The sequence below is a fragment of the Narcine bancroftii genome, chromosome 1, assembly GCF_036971445.1.
Source record: "Narcine bancroftii isolate sNarBan1 chromosome 1, sNarBan1.hap1, whole genome shotgun sequence".
NCBI lineage: Eukaryota > Metazoa > Chordata > Chondrichthyes > Torpediniformes > Narcinidae > Narcine > Narcine bancroftii.
This window is the reverse complement of record NC_091469.1, coordinates 73,996,524-74,019,857: the sequence shown is the minus strand read 5'-3', so window position 1 is coordinate 74,019,857 and position 23,334 is coordinate 73,996,524. Positions and strand designations below refer to the sequence as shown.

General features: G+C 39.7%; 1 long non-coding RNA gene across 1 annotated transcript in view; it reads right to left on the bottom strand.

Annotated features, from left to right (window-relative positions):
• Positions 1-913: 913 nt before the first annotated feature.
• Positions 914-23,334, bottom strand: part of LOC138759789 (uncharacterized) — a 116,967-nt gene continuing 94,546 nt past the window's right edge. The window contains exons 2-3 of the long non-coding RNA XR_011355089.1: positions 2,300-2,357; positions 914-1,069 (exon numbers count right to left, since the gene is read on the bottom strand). This is a non-coding gene — a long non-coding RNA (uncharacterized lncRNA). The remainder of the gene's footprint in view (positions 1,070-2,299; positions 2,358-23,334) is intronic.

Sequence of the window (23,334 nt, the reverse complement as noted above, 5' to 3'; positions counted from 1 at the left end):
AAGTTCTCACCAACACACACTTCTGTCACCTGCCCTATTCCATTCTCTAACAATAAATCTAACACTGCCTCCCCTCTGGTAGGCACCTCAACATACTGCTGTAAAAGTAATCCTTAACACATTGTACAAAGACTAAGCCATCCTGCCTTCTCACTGATTGTGTTTCCCAATCAATGTTAGGAAAATTGAAATCCCCAACTATCACAACCCTATTTCTACTACACATCTCAGCTATTTCCCTGCACATTTGCTCTTCCAGCTCCCTATCCTCTTCTAGCAGCCTATAATATACCCCTATAATATGTAGTCTCACCTTTCTTATTTTTTAGTTCAAACCACAGAGCCTCGCGCAATGAGTCCTCCAGTCTATCTTGCCTCAGCACCGCTGTAATATCTTCCCTGACAAGCAACGCCACAGCTTCCCCTCGTACCCCGCCATTTCTGTCATGTCTAAAGCAGCTAAATCCTGGAATATTTAGCTGCCAGTCACAACCTTCCTTCAACCATGTCTCACAAATTGCTATCACATCATAATGCCAGTGTCAATCCACACCATTAGTTCATCCACCTTGTTTACCACACTCCTTGCATTGAAATAAATGCATCTGAGATCTTCCACCTTTAACTATCTGCCTCTCACTCTCTCTAAAATTGTTACTATGGCCACTATTTATCACCTGCTGCTGTTCCACCTCCAGATTGTGTGAAAAAGCCTTTTTTCTTTGCCTAAAGACTCTGTTCTTGCCCTCCTCCCTGACATGAACCCATCTCCCCAACCTTACTAGTTTAAAGCCCCAGCATTTGCACTGCTGTCTTGACCCTGTTTTTAATGCTTTGTTGTGAGTGTGTCCACGAAGGATTCAGAACAGCTTAAGGATAAAGAAACAGCAACAATGTCCATACCTTGGCCCTTTATTGAGACTGTTCATTTTGGTTCTTATCACATTTTACAAGCGAGTCAAATAGACACAAGTAGCAGCTTCAGATTTAATGCAACTTTCAAATATGTGGACATACGCCCATAGAGCATTGATCCTTGTAACATTCATGCCTTGTCTTTACGTTCTTCCTGTAGAAATACAACCATTTGTCACTCACCTCCATGAGCTTCTTTGTAAAGAGTCAGCACTCACTGCTTCAATGACACCTAGATAGGCATGCCTGTATATTTCTGGGTCATGGCCCTGCACCCATAGGCCATGGCAATTCAGGTGGAGCATTTTGTGCTTGATAGAGGATTTTCGCACTTAGCATCTTTCTGAAGCATTCCCCATGATAATTGGAATAGCTGGATAAATGACTTCGCTGACATGCACATTAGTTACATGGTTTGTTAGCTGCCTGAGAAATGTTAGGTCAAATTATCATTGCAGACATATTATGACTGGCTGGCATGTTTTTGTAACCACAAACCAAGATTTATTTTTTTCCAAAAATGGAATCCTCAATCCAAATGTGTGCATTTCTTTGGTTTCCTCGTGCTTCATTAATTTCAATAAAATTTAACTGGTTTTTTTTCATCTTGGGAAATGGGAATTCAGCACTTGGAGTTCAAGGAAATATTGGTGAATGTCTTTATTTATAATATCAAAATGATGCAAAACTTACAAAGGATATATGGAAAAGTCAAATTATTTTTTTTCCGATGTAATTTGCTTGACACATAGCCCACTAAAGGATTTGCTATGATATGAGGGTCTAAATATAAAAAGCAACAGAAGCACATCCATGCATAAAGGATTTATTTAAAATGCTCACGGTAAGTATCCCTTATCAGCAGTGTGGCAAATAACACTCCTGTGCTTAAATATTTACTATGAAAATCCTGGAATAATACAGCTTAGGAAATGCCACACTGATTACTTTGCTGATGGGAATATTCATATCAAACACTTCCAGAAACAAACAATGCAAATTCTTCCAAATGCTACATGAGGTAGTTCACATTTAACAATGTTTATCACTATCCCATGAGCAAGAAGCTCAAACTTCATTTATTATAAGTACAATTAGCTACTTACTATCATTTAAAAATAATTTTCACAAGTCCACACAACTTCTGGTCAGCAGGAATCCCCACTGGTGTGACTTTGAAATCAAACCAAAGGAAAGGCATGTACAACTTCACTGCTGTAGGTAGGCTCTCGAGTCGCTTAGCAACTGACATTCACTGCCTCAGGAAGTCTGCAGGTTCTTTCTTTTTTGTCTGATCACATAGCTCTGATGATTTTGAGAATTGTAAGTGGTACACAGAGGGAAAAGTACAGATATTGAATGACATCACAGCTTCTAACCCTACCTTATTGTTGATGATGTTTTCTCGCTGCCTCGTGATGAAAACCAACCCAACCCAAGATCTAGAGGAACACACAAGGAAAGTAAATGTTATAAAAATTAGATAATGCATTCAAAATCATAGGAGGTTAAAATTAATGCTCTTCCCCAGTCTACCTGTAATCAAATTCTGATAATGTTTCAGGAATGATATCAGAAGCTTTATTGGCCGTATATATCTCACAATTCTTTCCTAATGCAAACCTCTGTACCATTCTTTCTAAGAACATTTAAAAAGGGTAAAATTAATTCCTTACCACTGTTTCATATGGAACCCAGAATTAACAAGCTTCGGGCCAGGGACAAGATGGTTCTCTATGTCGCCATGTTTTAATATACTATATGAAGCTCTGTTTCGCTTCATAGATTATTGCGCATGCTTCCACTGGCACTCAAATGCCCAAACACACCGCGCATGTTCCAGCCATTACCCTAATACCCGAACACACCACGCATGCTCCAGCCATTACTCGAATACACAAATGCACTGCCTATGCTCCTGGAATTTGCGTAGGTGCACAATAACAAAGATGGCCAGGGAAAACCAACCGAACCTGCAAATGGCTCTGAGGCTCGTGGGAACCAATGGGACACTGACCTAACAAGGCAAGTAAACAAATTACACATTTTTGGCCCCTACACCAACCATGCCAAAGATAGATGCAATGAGAAGTGAGGACTGGGGTATGATAATGATCACTAAAGAATGGCTGCTGAGCAATCATGTGTGTCTAAAGATAGATAAGTTCCCTGGTCCTGACGGAATCAATCCCAGGGTACTGAAAGAAATGGCAGGTAATAACTGATGCTTTGGTGATAGTTTACCAAAATCCTCTGGACTCTGGGCAGGTCCCAGCAGATTGGAAAATGGCAAATGTCATGCTACTGTTCAAAAAAGGCAGGTAACTATTGGCCAGTTAACATCTGTAGTTGGGAAAATGCTTGAAGTCATCATTAACAAGAAATAGGGAGGCATCTGGAATAAAATGGATCCATCAGGCAGATGGAGCATGTATTCAGCAGAGTCAGGTCTTGTTTGACAAATTTACTAGAATTCTTTGAGGATATATTGAGCACAGGAGATAGAAGGAAGAGGTGGGTGTTATTTACTTGGATTTCTAAAAGGCCTTCATTAAGGTGCCATAGACAAAGGCTTATCTATAAGATAAAGATGCATAGAGTTGAAGGTGATGTATTAGCATGAATAGAGAATTGGTTAACCAATAGAAAGCAGAGAGTTGGAAATAAATGGATGTCTTTCTAGTTGGAAATCAGTGGTGAGCGGTGCTCTGCAGGGGTCAGTATTGGGACTGCAATTGTTCACAATATACATTAATGATCTGGAAGAGGGATATCTAAGTAGGATATCTAAGTTTGCTGATGACATTAAACTGAGTGGAAAAGCAAAGAGGATATGGAGCGTCTTCAGAGGGTGTGACAATGTTAGTAAATGTGAAGTTATTTACTTTGAAAGGAAAAATGAAACATTCGATTATTACTTTAATGACAAGCAATTGCAGCATACTGCTGTACAGAAGGACTTGGGAGTGCTGGTGCATGAATCACAAAAAGTTAGTTTGCAGGTGCAGCAGGCTATCAGGAAGGCAAATGGAATGTTGGCCTTCATTGGTGGAGCCGGGAGGTTATGCTGAAACTGGACAGGGTACTGTTGAGGCTGCATTTGAAGTACAGCATGCAGTTCTGGTCTCCTTACTTGAGGAAGGATATAATCGCCTTGAAGGCAGTGCAGAAGAGGATCACTAAATTGATTCTAGAGATGAGGGGGTGATCCTATGAGGATATTTTGAATTGTCTGGGATTCTACTCGCTGGAATTCAGAAGTATGAGAGGGAATCTTATAAAAGTGTATAAAATTATGTAAGGAATAGGTAAGATAGAAGGAAGTGTTTTTTTTTCTACTGGTGGGTCACACGAGAACTAGGGAACATAGCCTCAAGATTCAGGGTAGTAGATTTAGGAAGGAGAAGAAGAGGAACTTATTTTGCCAGTGATGAATCTATGGAATTCTCTGCTCATGGAAGCTGTGGAGGATACCTCAGTAAACATATTTAAGACAAGAATGGATAGATTTTTGCATAGTAGGGGAATTAAGGGATGTTAGGAGAAGGCAGGTAGCTGCAAATGAGCCTATGATCAGATCAGCCATGTTTTTTATTGTATGGTTATTATGTTATTACAAAATCCAAAATTCCAAAATCAGATTCTCCAAAATCCTCAGTTATCCAAATTTTTTATCCAAAACAAATTACAAATCCTCATTTATCTGAAATATTTTTGGAGCCGAACTGACTGGGGGCATTGGGCTCCCAGCAGCGGTAGCAGCAAACCTCAAGCTCCCGACAGTGCCAGCAGTGAACTTCGGGCTCCCAACGGTGGCAGTAGGGGACCCCAGGTGGAAGTGGGGACCGCAAGCTCCCAGGCAGGAGTGGGACCCTTGGGCTCTAAGCACAAGTAGGACCTCGGTGGGGAGATGTTGGTGATCGGCAGAGCCAGCATTTTTTGGTGAGAATTAAACATTATTTTATGCTTTAACTATGTTGTTTTTTTTATTTTTAATATTTTATTTAATCAACATACATAAGATCAAATGATTGAGAATAATATATCAAGTTATATAGTGGATTACTAACAAGTATATGCTGAAACTACATATAGAAAAAATGATAACTGAAAACTAAAACTATAAAGAAACTAAAACTCCTCCCACCCTCCCCCACAAAAAAGCTATAATAGTCCCAGAACTAAAATACAAAATATTTCATAAGAAACAATCACAATTAAGTAATGAATTTGGATCGCATCAGGTGACACTCAGAAACCTTAAAAACTTCACAAAATCATAATTTTATTTCTTCAGGGAAAACTTAGTGGAACAGAAAAAATATAAAACTAAATATAAATTTCATGATTTTAACTTCATAAATCTAGCATACAGACCTCACATTTGAAAAAAAAATAGAGTATTTGTTCCTGAAATTATGCCTAATTTTTTCTAATGGAATGCAACTTTAAATTTCAGCATGCCCCCTCTAAAGTTAATAAGACATCAGATTTCCACATTACATCAACACATTTTCTTGCTATTACTAAAACCAAATTTGAGTGACATTTGAGGTGAACTGGTAAGTGTTTCTGGGCAGAGACTGATTTGTTTTGTGGCAAAGGGATTGGCATATTTAAGCCTTGTTTCACAAATGTCATATTTTACACATGATAATGCTGACTTATTGAATGAAGATCTACCGGGACCAATGCCTGAAGAGGGCGCACAAAATCAATGAACCGGTGCGGACTCGAAAGGCCAACATGGCCTGTTTCCGCTCCGTAAATGGTTATATGGTTAACTTAACAAATTTCAATTCAGAATCTGACAATGATAATTCAGGATTGAGACTTTCAAAATTACCTAATGGAAAGGATTCAGGATTTAAAGGAAAATTCACCCCCATAACTGTACTGGGTCATTTGCTTTTAAAATATTGTGAATTAGTATATTAAATGTGCCCAGCAGCATCACTCCTCTGCTCAGTGTTAAATGCCAGACTTGGTCTAGACTTATACAGCTCAAAACTTACATTTTAGGTGGAAATTCAGCGGTTGTCTTACATACAAATTGTCTTGTATGCTGTCATATATGATGTACAAGATTATAAGAGACATAAACAAGGTAAACTCCTTTTCTCCAGGGCAACAATAGCAAATAGCAGAGTACATCAATTTAAGATGATGAAGAAAAGCTTGAGAGAGATGTCAGAAGTAGTTTTTTGGTGGGTGCTGGAAATGCATTGTCAGGATGGTAGTGGAGGCTGGCACAAGAGGGACATGTAAAAGTTTATAAACAGAAACCCCCAAAAAATTAACCTTTGTACAAGACCATGTAGAATGAAAAAAAAGTTCCAATTTCTATTCCATATCTAAAATATTGATCTGATAAATTCAGTTTCCATCTATTTAATTTCTGAGGTGTAATATACAATTGATGTAAAAAATTATAATGAGGTAAAATATATCTTACATTAATAGTATTCATCATAACCTTTTTACACAAATTTTGTCAATCTTCTTGTTCTATGGTAATAACTAAATATCATTCCCATTTTGCTTTTGAGTTGAACAAATCTACTTCAGGCATCTGTTCTTGTAATAAAATATATATGTAATTGAAATAAACTTTTTAATCATTACATCAACAATATTTTTTTCCAAATTAATAAGTCTTTTAAAATCATTTCTGGTCCTAATTTCTCTCTTACAAAAGCCCTCAACTGAAAATAACCAAATAATGTATTATGAGAAATATATTTAAGCATTAACTGATTGAAAGACATCAATCTATTATTTTCATAACAATCTCCCAGTTTGGAAATTTCCATATGACACCATATATTTTAAAATGGATTATCCTTTGAAAAAATTAAGAGAGGATTAATTAATGGTGTTTTTAAATGAAAGAATATTTCTATCAATTTCTAATTTAATTTTATTCCAAATATTCAATAAATGTCTTAATATTGGAACTTCCTTATCTATTATATTAAAATTAGGTTCCCATTTATAAATAAATTCATCTGGTATAACTTCTCCTATCTTACTTAACTCAATATCTACCCATGATGGTCTAGATTTAACAAACATATAACTAAAAAGCTTAATAGAGCTGCTCTATAATAATTCTTAAAGTTAGGAAGTTGCAATCCTCCTTGTTCATATTTCCATGTTAATTTCACTAATGTCTTTCATACCATTTTCCCTTTCCAAAGAAATTTCCTAAGCTGTTTATTTAAATCTAGGAAATATTTTTGAGGTAAAGGTAGAGGCAAAGTTTGAAATAAATATTGAATTCTTGGAAAAAATATTCATCTTAATACAATTGACACTCACTATTAACATAATTGATAAATCAACCCACTTTTTCAAATCTTCTATTATTTTGAATATTGGTATGTAATTTATTTTTTTTTCAAATTCTCTTTCTTTTCTTTGGCTTGGCTTCGCGGACGAAGATTTATGGAGGGGTAATGTCCACGTCAGCTGTAGGCTCGTTTGTGGCTGACATCCGATGCGGGACAGGCAGACACGGTTGCAGCGGTTGCAAGGGAAAATTGGTTGGTTGGGGTTGGGTGTTTGGTTTTTCCTCCTTTGTCTTTTGTCAGTGAGGTAGGCGCTGTGATCTTCTTTAAAGGAGGTTGCTGCCCGCCGAACTGTGAGGCGCCAAGATGCACGGTTTGAGGCGATATCAGCCCACTGGCGGTGGGCAATGTGGCAGGCACCAAGAGATTTCTTTAGGCAGTCCTTGTACCTCTTCTTTGGTGCACCTCTGTCTCAGTGGCCAGTGGAGAGCTCGCCATAGAACACGATCTTGGGAAGGCGATGGTCCTCCATTCTGGAGACATGACCTACCCAACACAGTTGGATCTTCAGCAGCATGGATTCGATGCTGTTGAATTAGTATCAATACATATACCCAAGTAATTAATCTTATCAGTCCATATAAAATGAGCAATTTCTCTACAATATGAATAGTCTTCTTTAACTAATTCCATCACCTCACTTTAATCCCAATTTATTTTATACCCTGACAGTTGCCCATAGTCTAATAATTGTTGATAAAGTCTTGGACATCTATGGTTGACTTAAATAAATTAATATATCATCCACAAATAAACTAATTTTATGCTGAGTCTTGTCTATCTCAAATCCCTTTAATTGCTGATCATCCCTAATCTTTTGTGCCAATGGATCTATGGCAAAAGCAAACAAAGCAGGTGATACTTGAACTATTCAAATTTTAAAATTGAGATACCTGTCCATTTTTGGTCAATTTAGCTTTAGGACTTCTATAAAGCCTTAACTCAATTTGTAAAATTTATACCAAAACCAAATTTACTCAACAAAAATTCCTATTCTATTTGCTGCATCTAAAGCTACAATAGGGCTCAAATCTTCTTTTTTTTCTGAGCTAAATGAATTATACTTAATAACATTACTATATTTTCTGAAGTTTGTCTATTTCTAACAAAAGCTATCTGGTCCATATTTATTAAATCAGGAAGATATTCATTAATTTTATTTGCTAATACTTTTGCTACAATTTTATAAGTTATATTCAATAAAGATGTAGGTCTATAGGAAGTTAGTTTTAATGGATCTCTATCTTATTTTAGGAATAACCATAATAATTACTATGGAAAAGGTTTCTGAAAGACAATGTTGTTCAAAAGCTTGTGCTATTACCTTCATGAATAATGGAATCAATAAATCTTTAAACTCTTTGTAAAATTCAACTGTAAACCCATCTTCACCTGGAGATTTATTATTTTGTAAACTAGAAAGCACATCAAATACCTCCTGTTCAGTAAAATAACTATCTAAATCATCTTGAGGTAAATTCGATAATGACAGCTGTGACAAGTGATCATCTATAGTCTTTTCATCATGTAATGATCTTTTCATAAAATGTTCTAAATACTTCATTAATCTCTTGTGGTTTGTAAGTGGCTTAATCATTATCCTGATGTATTGCATTGATTGTTCTAGAGGATTGTTCAATTTTAATTGCCAAGCCAAAACCTTATGTGATCATTCCCCTAATTCATAATATTTCTGTTTAGAATGTAATATCATTTTCTCTGTTCTGTATGTTAACATTGTAATATATTGTATTTTTTATAAACAAAAGTTCTATACTTAACTTCAGAAGGTGATTTTTGAATTTTTACCAATAAAGTTATATCTTTTTCCTATTTATCTGTATCTTTCATGTTTTCCTTTTTAAGCTTTAAAGAGGAACTTATAATTTGTCCTCTTAAATAAGCTTTCAATGCATCAGGTACAAGCCCAAAGGACCCCAAAACCCAACAGCAACAGATATTCACCACAACAAAAGTTGTTTTTAATTATATTTAAACTTGAAAACAGAATCAAACTTTAACTTATCACTATTAACTTAACTTAACCTCCTACTAATTCTAAGTGCACGTGTATGTAATATGTATGTAAATTTAAGAAAAGTTCTTTGGTTCACAGTTATCGTTCTTTCAAGTTCACTGGGTGCAGGCAATTCTTATACTGTGCACAGAATTTAACATGTATAAAGTTCACCAGGCTTACTACTCAGGAAGGTTCTTGTAGGTTTGCAGAGAGAGGTGTGCTTTTCCTTGATTTCCATAACTGAGGTACCACCATTAGTCACCTCAATATCTTGCTGATGAAACTTTCCCCATCAGGGTACTCCAGATAATAACCTTTTTTCATTCAGGGTACCAGAGAGTTCCTTTCTGTTTCCCTTATTCCAAGAGAAACATCAGACAGATAGCACTTCCAGCCATCCACCACTCTGGAGATTCTGTTTCAGTTCCAACAAGCTTCTCTTGGCTGACACTGTTCAGTCTCTCCCTCTCTCTGAGATTCCAACTGCCAGCCACATGTCCTTCTCTCTCTCACTTGCAAACCCCCCTCCTTCTCCAGCAAACAATAGGAGTCAGTCTTCTAGTCCATCTGTTGTTTTAGGTAAACAAACCACTCAATGACCTCTGAGTGATCACTTTGCAGAGAGTTCAAAAGCCTTGCAAAAAGATCCAACACAGACAACCTTACTCCGGTTGTTCTCCCAAGAAAATAGCCTATTTATTTCATGACATCATTTCAATTAGCACCTACTTGTGAAATAGCATTCTCCATAGTTTCTGAAGTCACTGAATATGAATTCTTCAGTATTTCAATTAAGATCTGTTTTAAAGTGTGTATATGTATGTAACCTACTCTAATTTTACCAATTTATCTCCCAAAAACATCTCCAAATATTCCATCACACCTCTCCCTTTAAAGGAATTTTAACTCTTGAGTTAAAATTCAGTAATAACTAAACTGTCTTTAAAATCACTAAATATATATATAACAATTCACAATACATATATATAATAAAGTTACAAGGTTGAGAGCATTTTTTTTTTTTACACATGATCAATTTTAATATCTTGACAAACAATCTGCTATAATATTATTTGAACCTCTGATATGAATAATCTTCAGATTATACTATTGTAATATTAAACTCCAATTTAACAATCTTCTGTTTTTGTTCTTCAGTTTATTCAAAAAACACTGGAGGATTGTGGTCAATAAATATCACAATTGGTTCTTGAGAGGTACCGAGATACACATCAAAATTCTGCAGAGCAAACACGATAGACAACAGTTCTTTTTCAATAGTGGAATAGTTCCTTTGATGAACATTAATTTTTTTTGAAAAGTAGGCAACTGGATGGTCCATTTCATTAGGTTTTTGCAATAAAACTGCACTTGCTGCTCCCTCACTAGCATCCACTGCTACAGAAAAAGGTTTATCAAAATCAGGAGATTTTAAACACAGGATGATTGCATAGCATATCCTTTAAATTTTCTAAAGCTGCCTGATTCTCTTTAGTCCACACAAATGTCTCCACTTTCTTCAAAAGGTTGGTTAAAGGAAGAGCAACCTCAGCAAAATTTCTGCAAAACTTCCTATAATATATTTCCATTGCTATATACTTTATCACTGCTTTCTTGCCATTGGGAATAGAAAATTCAGAAATTGCATTCACCTTTGCTTGAATAGGTGCAACTTTGCCATGACCAACTACATGGCCCAAGAACGTTACAGTGGCCAAATTCACACTTTGTTAAGTTAACAGTTAAGTTTGCTTTAGATAATCTTGCAAACAATTTGTCCAATTCCTTCAAATGTTCTTCCTATTTGTCACTCTTTGTGACCAAGTCATCAATATAAGCATCTGTATGTGTTAACCCCTTGATTACCAAATTAATCATCCTTTGAAATGTCGCAAGGGCATTTTTCATGCCAAAAGGTAACACATTATACTCATATAATCATGTTGTTTCATGTTGATGATTATCCAACTGCACGAAAACCAACAAGGTCGGGTCAGATACAGCAATGAGCTCTCTGAACCCTTCTCCATTAACAATGGCGTGAAGCAAGGCTGTGTTCTCGCACCAACCCTCTTTTCAATCATCTTCAGCATGATGCTGAACCAAGCCATGAAAGACCCCAACAATGAAGACGCTGTTTACATCCGGTACCGCACGGATGGCAGTCTCTTCAATCTGAGGCGCCTGCAAGCTCACACCAAGACACAAGAGCAACTTGTCCGTGAACTACTCTTTGCAGACGATGCCGCTTTAGTTGCCCATTCAGAGCCAGCTCTTCAGCGCTTGACGTCCTGCTTTGCGGAAACTGCCAAAATGTTTGGCCTGGAAGTCAGCCTGAAGAAAACTGAGGTCCTCGATCAGCCAGCTCCCCACCATGACTACCAGCCCCCCCACATCTCCATCGGGCACACAAAACTCAAAACGGTCAACCAGTTTACCTATCTCGGCTGCACCATTTCATCAGATGCAAGGATCGGCAATGAGATAGACAACAGACTCGCCAAGGCAAATAGCACCTTTGGAAGACTACACAAAAGAGTCTGGAAAAACAACCAACTGAAAAACCTCACAAAGATAAACGTATACAGAGCCGTTGTCATACCCACACTCCTGTTCGGCTCCGAATCATGGGTCCTCTACCGGCATCACCTACGGCTCCTAGAACGCTTCCACCAGCGTTGTCTCCGCTCCATCCTCAACATCCATTGGAGCGCTTTCATCCCTAACGTCGAAGTACTCGAGATGGCAGAGGTCGACAGCATCGAGTCCACGCTGCTGAAGATCCAGCTGCGCTGGGTGGGTCACGTCTCCAGAATGGAGGACCATCGCCTTCCCAAGATCGTGCTATATGGCGAGCTCTCCACTGGCCACCGTGACAGAGGTGCACCAAAGAAAAGGTTCAAGGACTGCCTAAAGAAATCTCTTGGTGCCTGCCACATTGACCACCGCCAGTGGGCTGATATCGCCTCAAACCGTGCATCTTGGCGCCTCACAATTTGGCGGGCAGCAACCTCCTTTGAAGAAGACCGCAGAGCCCACCTCACTGACAAAAGGCAAAGGAGGAAAAACCCAACACCCAACCCCAGCCAACCAATTTTCCCCTGCAGCCGCTGCAACCGTGTCTGCCTGTCCCGCATCGGACTGGTCAGCCACAAACGAGCCTGCAGCTGACGTGGACTTTTACCCCCTCCATAAATCTTCGTCCGCGAACACATTAAATTACTCTTATTCCTGTCCTGGAAGAGTTCCCATAAATAAAATAAATAGGTTCCGGAGTTATTATCTTCAATCCAGTAACAGTAGTTTCATTTAAAACTGAAATAACAACAACAAAAAAATAATAAATCCCTCCCCCCTAAAATGCTAGATAAGCCACCATTACCACCCTCCATTATATGGGTCGTGGTCAATCATGAAAACACACGCAATATGCCCAACCCCTGACTCCTGGGAGAAAAAAGAATTTTCTTGTCATCAAAATATTAAAACTAACAGAAAGAAAAGGAGAATTTCCTCCCCCCATTTATCAACAAATCATTTCAACAAGTCCTCTGTATTCTGAGCCTTGGGTAAATCTTTAACATCATCTTCAGCTTGAATATAACTGGTGAGAAAAACACCCTGTTGATTTGGAATTAATACTTCCAATATAGCTGGATAACAAAGCACAAATCTATATCCTTTATCATATAGAGCCTTCTTAACTGGGATAAACTCTTTCCTTTTCTTCAAAAGAGCTCGACTCAAATCCAGGTTAAAAAAGATCTTATCACCTTCATAATTCAAAGGCCCATGTTCTCTTGCTCTTTGCATTGCCAATTCAAGTATCTTCTCCCTATCCTGATAATTAAGAAATCTGATCAAGGTAAACCGAAGTCTCTGATTCAGTCTCAGCTTTGGTTGAAAAGCCCAACGTGCTCTTTCAATCAAAATCTTTTCTTTCAAAATTGTCTTGCCTGAACATTTCAGGTACCCAATTCTGAAAAAATCAAATTACATCCTGACCTTCTTTACCTTCAGACATCCCTACAATTTTAAAGTTAGTTCTTCTGCTATAATTCTCCAAGATGTCAACTTTCTCATAACTTTTCATCATAGAGACCAAAGCAGTAACAGAAACTTCATTGATGTTCGTTCTTTCTGCAATACGCTGAACCTCTTCATGATCACCTTGCATTCTATCTTCTAACTTATCGCCCCTTTGTGAAACATTATTTATTGATTTAGTCAAATCCATTTTAACTTCTTGTAATTCCCCAGTTAAAATTTTGAAATTATTTTCCATAGCACTTGCAAGTTTGTAAATTTTATTTTCAATTTTATTCAGTTTTTCTTAGTTTGCCTTTAGATTCTTCCTCTTCTGTACTCATCTTCTTCTTCATTTGTAGAATTGTTAGAATCTTCTTCTATATCTGTAAAGTCTTCTTCTTCCGCAGCTGGGATGCTGAACTGGCCCTTTAAAAGTATTGGACTTTTTTCTTGTTTTTCGGTATCCTCAGTGCAGATACACAACTCCTCGCACACGTGCAGTTTAGATCCAATTTTTGAAATGGTACCATCTTTGCGAAGAGACTCAGAGGTGACACCATGAGATGGTCCCTCACCGGAGCTGTCTCCAGTGGTCCCAGGAGATACTTCAACAGCAGGCTTCGTTGGCAAGGTAGGCCCAAGTTCTTTTTCCTTTCTTCCTTTGTGTTTTTCTTTCAAGTATCTTTCTTTGCACAGTGGGATTGTTTTATTTTTAAATCAACAGTAACTTTGGATTAACTTTAAAATAGTTTTGATGAGTTAAACTTTATTTAGTAAACTTTTTTTTAGTAATTCCTCAGCGAGACATAAGGGTGTGGTGTGTCCTCTACGCCATCAAGTGACCTCCCCCCCTCCCCCACCACCACCACCACCACTTGTTGTACAAACGAGCCTGCAGCTGACGTGGACTTTTTACCCCCTCCATAAATCTTCGTCCGCGAAGCCAAGCCAAAGAAAGAAACATTGTTTCAAGTGATTTGCTGTTGCTACTGGGATGTTTTTAAAAAGTGACCAGTTCTATGAAAAAAACATTTATCCAAAATGGCCTGGTCTCCAACCATTTTGGATAATCAGAGTTGTGCTATAATAATATTACCAACAATTTGTTAATTAAAAAGATCACTCAAAGGTTTTGAGGACCCAAGTCACGGTCCACATTCGGACTATCTATTTGTCTCTCCAGCCAGCAGCTCAATACTTTTGACTCTAAAGCCTTGATAAAGGATGCTGCGGGTCCTGCTAAATTTCTGCAGCATGTTTATGTATTAAGCTCAATACCTTTGTACTTCTTTGGACCACGATGCTCAAAGCCTCATTAAAGAGGCATACAGTGGTTTTTGCCCAAAATATGATGACAGAAGGTAACAAGTTAGTAAGAGGTGGAAAAAAGCCTTGCAATTTGGTGCAAGAGTAACAACCTGAGACTCAACGTGACAAGACAAAGGAGATGATCATGGACTTCAGGTGGACCAGGAATGACCACCCTTCACTACACATCAACTACTCTGAAATGGAGAGAGTGGAGAGCAACAAGTATCTTAGTGTTCACTTAACTAGTGACTTATCATGAACACACATCTCCTCACTTGTCAGAAAGGCACAACAGTGACTACACTTCCTGAGATGACTGGAGCAAGCAAGGCTACTGATCACATTTTGAGCTTCTACAAGATCTCTAACGAGAGCACCCTGGCCGGCTGCATCACAGTGTGGTATAGTTACTCCATAGAAATTGATGGGAGGTCAATATACAGGACCATAAGAATGGCAGAGAGGATCAATCAAATCTTCCTCCCTCCCTCGCCCCCCCCCCCAACCATTCAACATGATTTACCATGATCATTGCCAGAAGGGGGCACACAAAATTATTGAGAACCCCTTCCATCTTGCACACAGCATCTTACAGCTGCTCCCATCGTGAAAGGGATACAGGAGTTTCAGAGCCAGCACCACCAGGCTGAGGAGCAGCTTCTTCCCACAGGCAGTGAGACTGCTGAACAACCCAAGGAACTGCTCACACTAACCATCCGAGATTCTCATATTCATGAAACAATATTTATTTATATGTCCTGCATATGTATTATGTGCATTAAGTCTGATTGTGCACCTGCATGTATTTGCACTGAGGACTGGAGAATCCTGTTTTGCCAGGTTGTACTTATGCAATCAGATGAAAATAAACTTGGCTTATCTAGACAATTTTCTTGGGCCTCAGGCAACTTTTCCGACCTTGATCTCAACTCCCAGTAAAAGCGCTTCTAATTACAATTTATCAAATAAACTCTGAACAGGACTTTGAATGAAAATCCCAGGCAAAGTAAAATAATGCATATTGATATGGAGATGCTGTGAGATATTGAGCATAATTAATCAGGGCAGCATGGTTGGCACAACGCTGTTACGGAGCCAGTGATCGGGACTGGGGTTCGAATCCCACACTGTCTGTAAAGAGTGTGTACGTTCTCCCTGTGTCTGTTTATGATTTCCCCGGGGCCTCCTGTTTTCTCCCACCAAATGGAAATTCCATTTTTTCTGTGTCCATAGAAAATAGTCCATAGAAGGAAATTGAGTGGATGCTTTGCAGGTTTTATGCATTCCCTTGTGAATTCCATTTTTTCTAACCAGTGTAGGTTAATTCGGCGTCACAGGTTTGTTGACCGAAATGTCCTGTTACCATGCTGAAAGTCTAAATTTAAATTTAAGGCTGCAGATCTACTGAAATATGAAGGACACTGCAGATGCTGGAATCTGGAGCAGAAAACAACCTGCTGGAGGAACTCAGCAGGTCAAGATGAATCAATGGGAAAGAAAAAAATAGAGAAAAAAAACATCAAGAGTTACGATGAAGGACTCAAGCCAGAAACGTTGACCATTATTCTTCCCTCACCATTACTACAGCAAATTGATGTTTCAGTGCAAAATAACAAAGTTGTTTGTAGTCACTGAGTAATTGGGGCTGGAACTGACAGAAAAGTTCCAAATGGAAATTCCATTTTTTCTTTGTGTGTTAATAGTCCATAGTAGGAAATTGAGTGGATGCTTTGCAGGTTTTATGCATTCCCTTGTGAGTTCCACCATCAGAAAATTTGACAGGGCATTTCCTGCCCTAATTTCCCCTCATGTCAAAGATAATTCACTGACAGAATTGACCATGGAATGATGTCAGCAAAATATTACTCAGCAAATAACAGAAACTAAATCATCTGATCACAATTTGCAAACTGCATTACTAACTTACATTTCAAGAACAAACATATCAAAATCAAAACAACCTGAAAATACTTAAAATATGAAACCAAGATGAACACTGGAAATGCTCAACAGGTAGGCAGACTTTGTGAATAGAGAAACAAGATTTAATGGCTCAGGTCTGGGATCCTCTATCAGAACGAGATCTAATGAAGGATTCTGCACTCTAAACATTAACAATTTCCCTTTCCATAGGCACTGCTTGAACTGCTCAGCATTTTAGCATTTCTGTCTTCACAATAAGGAGCACATTGCGCTGAATGCAGTTAAACCTCCTCAGTTTAACTTGAATATTATTTTGAAGGCCAACCCTGGTAACTTATTTCTATAGAAACATATCATCATCGTCCTTCAGTAGATAACAGACAATGAGCTGCAGTTGGCCCACTCCAATGTTACTAATCGACGTAAACATTTACTTCAGTTAAAAAAAATATTTACCCAATTTAATTTTTTTTTACCTCAGTTGATTAAATATGGCATGACCCAAAAGAGAGAAAATAGACATTTACAAGAAAAATGTCATGTTGCAGCAGGTTTGGAAACAGTGGCAGATAACACATGAGGGTGACAGGGTGCATTTTGACCAAGACTACTCTCCAGAAATCCAGACAAAGCGCAAGAAGGTATGATAGGTGATTAAACAACAGCGGGAGAAAAACATCAAAAAGCCAAGTCTCCATTCCCAACGTAGATCAGGATTAATCTTGAATCTGGAGTCAAGGCTTTCAAGACATTGACCAAGGCAGCATCCGCATTGGAGAAGATAGGGATCCTCATCAGAACAGATCCCAGAGAGAAGCTGAATAGAGAACTGCTACATTAGTCAGTTGTCAGCAGAGGAACTAAAGGGTAGAGAGGACCATCAACTCCAATAAAGGAAGATCTTCGTGATTTCCTTGGAACCACAGGAGAAGAACAGGTTTGAAACAATACAGAAATGAGGGTGAAATGGAAAATGGAAACAAAAGGATATTACCATTATTGAGCAGACAAGGGAAAAAATGTATGCATACATCTTGGTTTGTTGTTTTAAATAAAGTTGGCTACATCTTCATAATGAGGATGGTTTTATAGTTCTGTATTTTACTTAAAGGTAATATCAAAGAGAAAGACTAGAGAGGGTTTTCTCAGAGCAGGGGATTATACCTGATATTTACTTTACAACTGTTAGGATTCCCAGACTGATTTTAAGCAACCTCATTTAGTTGCAACCACATAAAAAGTGGGCTCACCCAGGAGAGATCTAGTCACATCTCTTCTCTGTACAAGGAGCTGGCACACCAATATGTTCTGGGTGCCCAGTTGGGTCATTTAGGTAGGAAGCACCTTTTTATTTACTCTTTTTTTCTTCTTTTCTTGCAATAGCTTGTTTTGCAAATATTTTCTTATCACAGCAACACAGCCCTACTATTTTTTTCTTAGGTATCGCAGACATATACAGGCCAACCAAAACAAGAAACTTAAATGGCACTTAAATTAAGTTTTAGAACACACAATGTTAGATAATGACTAAGTTAAAGATAATAAGCTATAATGTTCATGGACTAAATCACCAAATAAAGAGAAAAATTCTTAGCCAGCTTAAAAACCTTGGATGCAGAGTGGCAATGATACAGGAAACCAATTTGGTGGACATTGAGCATAAAAAGCTCAAAAACGAGTTGGTGGGCCAGGTAGTTAGTGCCTCCTAAGGGAAAAGGAGACAGGTGGCCATTTTATTTAATAGGAGTGTAGTGTTTTCTGCAGAAAAAGTGATCCAAGACACACTGGGGATATATGTCATGGTAATCAGTTCAAAAAGTGGGAAAGATATATCAATACTGAATATTTATGCTCTAATGGAAGATGGTTCCTCTTTTTTTGGAGATATTGAGAATATAATTACAAATAACGTTAAAGGTAGGATCATTGTCGGTGGAGACTTTAATGCTGTTCTGGATGGGAGGCTGGATAGATCATAAAGGTAAAGGTTCCATTATTCTCACATAATTCTACATTTAGAATGGAACATGCATGAAATTCTTTAACTTTTGTTAAAGACAGAAAGCTGCCACTTTGTCCAGCGCCCCTCACAGGAACCTACAGCACCTGGTATTCCTGGGCAGTCTCCCCTCCAAGAACTGACCAGTCCTCAGCCTGTTTATCTTCCAAGATCAGGCAATCTCAGGTTTATTTAGGCTAATAGGTGCTGTTACATAAGCAATCAAAAAGACCCATGGAGACACAGAAACCCAAAGGGTTCTTCTCAAATGTACATGGGAGTTATTCACGCACAGATATGATTTGTTCCTAAACAATATATGTATAAATTAGTAGATTGTAAAACAGACTCAATAACAATCGGTGACCACGCACCTATAATCCTCAACCTGCATTTATAAATAGAAAAGTGTTTTAAATATCGGAGAACTAGCATTTCTCTATTGACTGACCATTTACTGACTCAATAAATTAAACAGTGTATGGAGGAGTATTTTGACATCAAGGATAAATAAAGGTGAAGTTAGACCATCCATCTTGTGTGATTCCACTAAAGCAATATTAAGGGGTAAAATGATTGAAATATCAAGTAGAATAAGAAAGAACAAGAAACAATTGGACCTGGAAAGTAAAATAAAGTTACTCGAGTCAGTAAACAATAAAATAACAATAAAAATAAAGAACTCCTAAATGTATTAAGACAAAAAAGAAACTAATTAGAGGAGCTCTTGACATACAAAGCTGAATGGGCCCTGAGATTTTCAGAATAAAAATATTATGAGAAGGTGAACCGAGCTAGTCACCTCTTGACATTTGAGCTGCGTAAAGAACAAGCCTATTAAGTGGTATCCAACATCTTTAACCTAGCCCCAAGGAGGTTAGTTTCACAACCATAAGAATTAGCAGGAACATTTGCATCCTTTTATGAAGAACTCTTCTTCTTTGGCTTGGCTTCACGGACGAAGATTTATGGAGTGGTAATGTCCACGTCAGCTGCAGGCTCGTTTGTGGCTGACAAGTCCGATGCAGGACAGGCAGACACGGTTGCAGCGGTTACAAGGGAAAATTGGTGGGTTGGAGTTGGGTGTTGGGTTTTTCCTCCTTTGTCTTTTGTCAGTGAGGTGGGCTCTGTGGTCTTCTTCAAAGGAGGTTGCTGCCCGCTGAACTGTGAGGCGCCAAGATGCATGGTTTGAGGCGATATCAGCCCACTAGCGGTGGTCAATGTGGCAGGCACCAAGAGATTTCTTTAGGCAGTCCTTGTACCTCTTCTTTGGTGCACCTCTGTCTCAGTGGCCAGTGGAGAGCTCGCCATAAAACACAATCTTGGGAAAGCAATGGTCCTCCATCCTGGAGACGTGACCTACCCAGCACAGTTGGATCTTCAGCAGTGTGGATTCGATGCTGTCGGCCTCTGCCATCTCGAGTACTTTGATGTTGGAGATGAAGTCGCTCCAATGAATGTTGAGGATGGAGCGGAGACAACGCTGGTGGAAGCATTCTAGGAGCCGTAGGTGATGCCGGTAGAGGACCCATGATTCGGAGCCGAACAGGAGTGTGGGTATGACAACGGCTCTGTATACGCTAATCTTTGTGAGGTTTATCAGTTGGTTGTTTTTCCAGACTCTTTTGTGTAGTCTTCCAAAGGCGCTATTTGCCTTGGCGAGTCTATTGTCTATCTCGTTGTCGATCCTTGCATCCGATGAAATGGTGCAGCCGAGATAGGTAAACTGGTTGACCGTTTTGAGTTCTGTGTGCCCGATGGAGATGTGGGGGGGGCTGGTAGTCATGATGGGGAGCTGGCTGATGGAGGACCTCAGTTTTCTTCAGGCTGACTTCCAGGCCAAACATTTTGGCAGTTTCCGCAAAACAGGACATCAAGCACTAAAGAGCTGGCTCTGAATCGGCAACTAAAGCGGCATCGTCTGCAAAGAGTAGTTCACGGACAAGTTGCTCTTGTGTCTTGGTGTGAACTTGCAGGTGCCTTAGATTGAAGAGACTGCCATCCGTGCGGTACCGGATGTAAACAGCGTCTTCATTGTTGAGGTCTTCCATGGCTTGGTTCAGCATCATGCTGAAGAAGATAGTAAAGAGTGTTGGTGCGAGAACGCAGCCTTGCTTCACGCCATTGTTAATGGAGAAGGGTTCAGAGAGCTCATTGCTGTATCTGACCTGACCTTGTTGGTTTTTGTGCAGTTGGATAACCATGTTGAGGAACTTTGGGGGGCATCCGAGGCGCTCTAGTATTTGCAAAAGCCCCTTCCTACTCACGGTGTCGAAGGCTTTGGTGAGGTCAACAAAGGTGATGTAGAGTCCTTTGTTTTGTTCTCTGCACTTTTCTTGGAGCTGTCTGAGGGCAAAGACCATGTCAGTAGTTCCTCTATTTGCGCAAAAGCCGTACTGTGATTCTGGGAGAACATTTTTGGCGACACTAAGTATTACTCTATTTAGGAGAATCCTAGCAAAGATTTTGCCTGCAATGGAGAGCAGCGTGATTCCCCTGTAGTTTGAGCAGTCTGATTTCTCGCCTTTGTTTTTGTACAGGGTGATGATGATGGCATCACGAAGGTCCTGAGGCAGCTTTCCTCGGTCCCAGCAGAGCTTGAAAAACTCATGCAGTTTGGCATGCAGAGTTTTGCCGCCAGCCTTCCAGACCTCTTGGGGGGGGTGGGGGATTCCATCCATACCTGCTGCTTTGCCACTTTTCAGTTGTTCAATTGCCTTATATGTCTCTTCCCGGATGAGGACCTCATCCAGCTCTAGCCTTAAGGGCTGCTGAGGGAGCTGGAGCAGGGCGGATTCTTGGACTGAGCGGTTGGCACTGAAAAGAGATTGGAAGTGTTCTGACCGTCGGTTGAGGATGGAGATCTTGTCGCTGAGGAGGACTTTGCTGTCTGAGCTGTGCAGCGGACCTCGGTAGAGTGAGGCAGGCGGAGGCCCCGGTCCGGGCAGAAGTGAGGAGGAGGCGGTGGCCCCGGCCTTGGCAGAGCGAAGCAGGCGGAGGCCCCAGTCCGGGCAGAAAGAAGGAGGCGGTGGCCCCAGCCTGGGCACAGGGAAGGCAGCAGCAGCCCTGGCCCCGGTCCGGGCAGAGGGTAGGTGGCAGCGGCCCCGGATCCAGTCCAAGCAGAAGGTAGGCGGCGGCGGCGGCCCCGATTCTGGCAAAAGTAAGGGGGAGGTGGCGGCCCCGGCCTTGGTAGAGTGAGGCAGGCGGAGGCCCCGGTCCGGGCAAAAGCGAGGGGGAGGCGGTGGCCCCGGACTCGGCAGAGCGAATCCAACCGGGTCCCTGACCTACCTCAGAGGTAGTTAGAGAACCCAATTAAACTTACCTAGGCCATGTCCACAGGTGATTTGCAACCAGGTATGGTCTGACCTAGGAGGGGAGGCAGGCCCCTCCAGCCCGGGTAAGAAACCTGCATAGTAGAAGGCCATTCCGTTATAAAACCTACGACCCAAGGACCTCGCTGCCACGTCCCAACTTGCTTGGCCACGGCACATGAACCATGGGATGAAGAACTATTCTCTCCTAAAATCATAGACAAAGAGGGGAAGATAAGAACATTATTTTCTAGATTAAAACTACCCTCCCTTTTCCAAGAAGAAGCAGTAAAAATAACAGCATGTATAGAAGAACAGGAAATAAAGGGGGTTACTAATAAACTAAAGAATAATAAGCTCCTGGGGATAAATGTGGCTAAATGTGTTATGGGGGGAGTTCTGGCTAAGGATTATAAGTATGTCCTGTCGGAAGGAAAAGCTCCTAAATCGTGGGCAGAGGCCAAAACCTCCATTATTCATAGATGGGAAAGACCTCACTAAGTGCGAAGGTTATAAGCCGATAAGTCTTTTATGTAATGATTAAAAGATACTTAGTGCTAAACTAACAAAGAGAATTCAAAAGATTTTATGCACCCTGATCAAACACAATTTATACCTGGTAGACAAGGAGTTAATAATATCAGGTTTGTTCTTAACATGATATCATGCGCAAAAAAGAAACATCAAACATCTATGATGCTTAGTTTAGATGTGCAAAAGGCTTTTGCTAGATTAGACTGGGTCTATCTCAACCATACATTAGATAAGATGGGGTTTCACCCAAAATTTATAAATTGGGTGAAAGTACTGAAGAGCAAGGGTGAATGGATGTTGCTCCCTATTTTTCAAGTTAAAACAAGGAGTCAGGCAGGGAGACAGTTTGAGTTCGCTGTTCTTCAACATATGGTGAAATTATTAGGCAAGAGAGTTATACAAAGGGTATAAAAGACATGGAGGAGTGGAACATAATATATCCCAATATCATGTTGTATGTGACTGAGCTTATTTCTTCAGTACCTCACATGATGAGTTTTAAAGAATATTAACTAATATCTGGTTCCAAAATTAATGACTCAAAATCTGAAGCAATGATGTTGTCAGGTAAATGACCTTCACAATTAAATAACCAGGTCAGAATTCATTGGTCTGGAGAGGACTTCAGATACCTAGGCGTTATTATCACTCCCTCCATTTTAAAACTGTATGAAGCCAATTATGGAAAGTTACTGAAAGAGATATGATCAGATGGGAGACTCTCCCCTTATCGTTAATTGGTCCTAATTGCCTGAATATGCCTGAGATTGTCTGATCTCGGAAGGTCAGCAGGCTCAGGACTGGTCAGTTCTTGGAGGGGAGCCAAGGAACACCAGGTGCTCTAGGTTTCTGTGAGGGGCGCTGGTCAAAGAAACTATCTGCCTTATGATAGACAAAGGTTAAAGAATTTCATGCATGTTACATTCTAAATGTAGCATTATG